The sequence below is a fragment of the Elephantulus edwardii genome, unplaced genomic scaffold (genome assembly GCF_000299155.1).
Source record: "Elephantulus edwardii isolate Elephantulus edwardi_28Jun2011 unplaced genomic scaffold, EleEdw1.0 scaffold00273, whole genome shotgun sequence".
Classification (NCBI taxonomy): Eukaryota; Metazoa; Chordata; class Mammalia; order Macroscelidea; family Macroscelididae; genus Elephantulus; species Elephantulus edwardii.
In genome coordinates, this window is record NW_006400023.1 from 1408342 (window position 1) to 1413159 (window position 4818).

Below are 4818 nucleotides of genomic sequence, written 5' to 3' on the forward strand. Positions count from 1 at the left end.
TTAGTCATTATCTCCTTCGTCTTCCTCTCCTTCTCCCTCATCAAAATCTTCATCTTCCTCCCCTTCATCTTCATCCTCTTCTTCATCACTATCTTCCAAACCTTCTTTATTGTCATCATCATCTTCCTCGCCTCCTTCTTCATCATCCATATCTGGAACCAAATAGGACTGTAATGGATTTGGCCAAATATCATCTTTTATGACCTCTCCTAATCCATCTGCACCAGCATCAGAATGATCAGTGAACCAAGTAAAGCAGTTCTCTGGTTCTTCAAGCTGCCTCTTCCTGCTGGCTTTAGTCTGCGTTTTACTTGAACGTTTCGTCAAGTCCTTTCCAGATTTCCATTTGATTTCAGTTCATTTTGAGGACGGATCACCACTCTCATTCAAATTCTCTCTGGAGAAAATTTCTTTTTTAAGTAAGGATTTCTATCAAAATAAAAATCTATTCTGTAACCTAATTTAATATCTTCAAATTCTGTCACTTTAACTCCGGTAAAATTAAGCAGTGTCTCTTCACCTTACTCCCTGAGCCATGCAAACACTTGTGGATGGCTGACAAATGTTGTTACTCATAAATTTGGGGTTTTGGCAACGAACTCTGACCTCTTTTGAAAGAATGGTTGGCGGAATTTGTTATATTTCTGTTCTACTTTCAAAATCTCACTGGCTTGTTCATTAAGTCTGTCTATTTAATTTTGTACTTCATCAATATGTTCAATTGCTTCCTGTTGTCCTTTTCCCCCCTTTGGCAAGTTCACAGAGGCTGTCTCCTACAGGCGACAATTTTTTTAATTTGTGGCTGAAGGGAAGACAGGCATTTTGGGGTCATGCTGCAAGCAAAGTCCAAGAACTAGAGGAATGAGATGTTGTTGTTGTTGTTATGTGCCGTCGAGTCGCTTGCGACTCATAGCAACACCATGTACAACAGCCCTAAACTCTGCTCTGTCCTGTGCCAATCGCACTGTCTCTGACACGCCCATCCCGATTATCCCAGTCACTGAATCAATCCAACTCATAGAGGGCCTTCCCCTGCTGCGCTGTCCCTCCACCCTCCCAAGCATGATGTCCTTCTCCAAGGACCGGTCTCTCCTCACAACATGTCCAAAGTATGTTAGACGGAGCCTCAGAATCCTTGTGCAAGCTGTAATTGTTAACAACCTCAATCTCTTCTCCATCTATCATGGTGCTGCCAATTGGTCCAGTGGTGAGAATCTTTGTTTTCTTAATGTTGAGCTTAGATCCATATTGAATATTACAGTCCTTGACCTTGACCTGCAGCAAGCAATTAAGGTCATCTTCAGTTTCAGCGAGTAAGGTCGCATCATTTGCATAAGTGTAATAATGAATGAGGTCAGTGTATCAGAGATGGTGAAGATGGCATAGGCTAGAGCAAGATTCAACTCCGTTGTTCACAGGGTCGCTATGAGTCGTGGTCAAGAGCACAGAACACCACCACTTTGTACGAGGTCCTATCCTTTATCAACTATCTCAGTTCATCCTCACAACTCAGTAAAGCCGGTATTTTTATTCCCATTATATGGAAAAGAAAAATTCCCATTATATGGAAAAGAAAATTGATCAGAGAGATCAGTAACTTTGCTGGTAGCCACAGGACCATCCTGGGATCAGCTCTAGCTGTGGGTAAGTTTTCTGACTGTGACACTAGACTACTCACTGTCTCCATACCCTCCTCCCCTGACAGACCAGCCCATTATTGGGTAAGAAATGAGAATTGCCAGAGGCAGACGGTTCGAATCCACCAGATGCTCTGCCGGGAAAAGGAGGGACAATCTCCTCCTGTACCAGTCAGATCTGATTTGACGGTACACTCACACAAAAATTTAAAAAAAAAAAAATTAAAAAAAAGAAATGAGAATTGAAGTCCCCTTCATTTAGGGGCCGATCACTCACCATTCACCATCCTCTAAGACCTGTGATGGGGGCCACACTGTTACTTGAGGGACTTCCCTGTGACTAAAAGCCACAGAAACATGCTTAAACAGGCCCTTGAGAGCAACTCCTCTGTGGGCAGACTGCTGTGGCCCAAAGCACTTTCCCCGAATTCTTGAATGTGACCCTCCCTGCTCACTGGTGGGTAAGGATGAGGAGATCAGGGATGTGAGCCCACAAGTAGGACTAGTACGTGAAAGGCCACACTCTCACGCAGGTCTTTCAGCTCAGAAAAAATCAGAGCTCCTGCTTGTCAACCATCCTTGCTGTCTCTAAACTCCAGGGTTATAAATGTTAGCTGGCAGATAAGTGGGACAGGCAGGGTTGCCATGGAAAGAAAGTTCAGGGACCCCACCCACAGCAGCCTTGGTGACAGGAAGGGGGAAGGGAAGGCTGTAAGAACTGAAGGGGGTTATAGAGGCTAGTCTGTCCCCATTCTTTAACCATTGAGGGTTTCTTATTTTTCAGAGTCACTTCAGTGTGTCAAGGTGTCCCCAGGCCTGGAGCCCCCCAAAGGAAAGTGATCCCTAATCAGGGCATCACCTTCCCCAAAGGGATGACACTTGAAGGGTGGGGCTGAGGCCATGTGTGGTGTCACAGGCTGCCCAGATCTCCCATACCTTCCTCCCTCACACCCCAGTCCCTCCCTGGAAGGGCAGGTTTAAACTGAGCTTTAAGTGGTTTTTGTGGTTTTGGGGCGTAAGGAGGATGGGAAAGAGAACTACTCCCCAGTTTCAAGCCACTACTACCACCCCCACACCCTTCTCCCACCTCTAGGCTGCCTGCCCCCTGCATTGAGATTCCCCAGACTGATAAGGAGACTTAGGCACGTGGGGGGGGGGTGAGTTGATTCTCTGATGCTTATCAGACTCTTTCTTGCATAAGAATGTATTTGAGGAGGGAAAAACCACTGCACTGATTTGAAAGGCGAGATTCCTCTGGAAAAGTGGCAGTGATTGCAGCAAGAAGGAGAAAGATTAGATATTAGGAGGGACTTCCCAAAAGAATACCCAAGATACCTTCTTGTCCTGGAAAGGAAGGATTCCAGCCACCCATGTTCAGGTGAAGAGATAGATGAGGATGTCTAGGAAGAATGTGACTCTCAACCCTCAGCCACTTCCTCCCACCCCACACAGTGGTACGAAGTGGCCCACAGCGCAGCCCGGCACAGTCAGTGTGCACCCCCAGGCTTGCTTCATGGCCTCCTCTCAGCGTCCACAACTGTGGGGGGAGCTCTTTGAGATCTAGAGTCACAGATGAAGAGAGATGTAGAGACAGGCAGGGCCTGGCAGGAGGAGAACTAGATGATGGTGGATGGAAGCAAAGATAGTCACTGAGTGGGGACAGACCATGGCCACACACAGACATAGGCACTTCTAGGGAAGGACCTCTATGCCTCTTTCTGGCGCTCCTTGTCAGCTTGTATGTGTCCCATCATTCTTTGACCATCACCAGAGATGCTGAGTGGGGTGGTACCTCTTCCTCCAAATATACCCGAAGGGCAGAGCCCCCACAGACCGACATCCTGTGTAGTACAGAGACGTGTACCTACACAGTGGGCCTGGAAGAAGATGCAGAGATCTTCATATCCTCAGAGGCACTGACACACACCCTCAGACTCAGCACAGGAAAGTCTCCCTCACTCACCGCCCTGTAGCTGGTCAGCTACCAAGGGAGTTGGAAAGTCCTCTCTTTCTAACCTTTGTCCCTCAGGCTGCAGCCTTTGAGTGACTCTGGGACTACTCAGGCACAGAGGTGCTGATGGTAGCGACTCTGGGGTGGGGCAGGAGTGGAGGCTGGTGAGGTGGGAGGGCAGGAGATGGAAGGGACAGCTGCCTAATCTTTCCACGCCAGGTGCCACGTGCCCCAGGTGGGGGGAGTGGGTGAGTCACGAGGCTGCGGTGTGGCTGGCTCCAGCTCTCCTGTTTACCAGCTGGGATTCGAGAGCAGGAGGAGGTGCCAGGGAGCCTCCCCACTGCAGCCTGGCCCTTGGCCAGCCAGCCTGTTGGGTAACCGGGAGAGCCAGGCCCAGCTAATCAAACTCTGGACTGAGGCTGTGGTATGAGAGAGGTGACACCCAGGCTCCATAGGCTCTTGTCCTGGGCCTCCCTCAGAACCCTCAGTGTGGGCACCAATGTGTGCCTCCTGGGTCAGGGGGCCTCTCCCCCCAGGCTGTTAGTCCTACCTCTCAACTCTCACCCCCCACCCACCCCGTTCCTCCATCTTTTTTTCCTCCTCCAGGCCTGTCCCAGCCCCCAGCAGATCAGACAATGTGGGTATGGATGCATCTGGGAGTCCTAAGAAGGAAGAAATGCAAGGAACAGATGCCAACCAAGCAGGCAGATGCTTCCAGGAGCTGAAGCGCTGGTGAGATGTGTCTGATCCCATCCTGAAGAAGAGGTAGAATCCCTCTAAACAGGTCCTCTGCTTCCTATCTCTCTTGTCCTCACCCTACCCCATCCTCTGTTTCTGTGGTCCATCTTGATTAAGCAAAAACACATGCTTCGACTCTGAAGTCACAAGTCCTGAGTTCAAATCACAGCTCGACCATGTACTGTCCTCGTGACTCTTGCCAAGTTATTACTAAGGCTTATCATTTGATGCCAATAAATATGACGTAATTATGCTTACTTTATAGTGGCATTGTGAGGATCATATAAAGTTATGAACGGACATAAAGTGCTTGGCAAAGAGGCCAGCACACAGTAGGTGCTCAGTGGATTCTGGTTTCCAACCTTGCATCAATCATTTCTCCTCAAGCCTCCACAGTCTGGTTTTCTGGCTTTCTTCCCTCTCCCTGTGTCCCTTCCCAGTACCAGGACGCTCTGCCAGCCACTCCTCTCCCCTGCCTGCTGACGGGCCAGG

The 4818-nt window shown here is 48.9% G+C and overlaps 1 pseudogene; it reads right to left on the bottom strand.

The window, feature by feature from the left end:
- On the bottom strand, positions 1 to 3477 carry LOC102876972 (annotated as a pseudogene).
- Positions 3478 to 4818: the final 1341 nt, after the last annotated feature.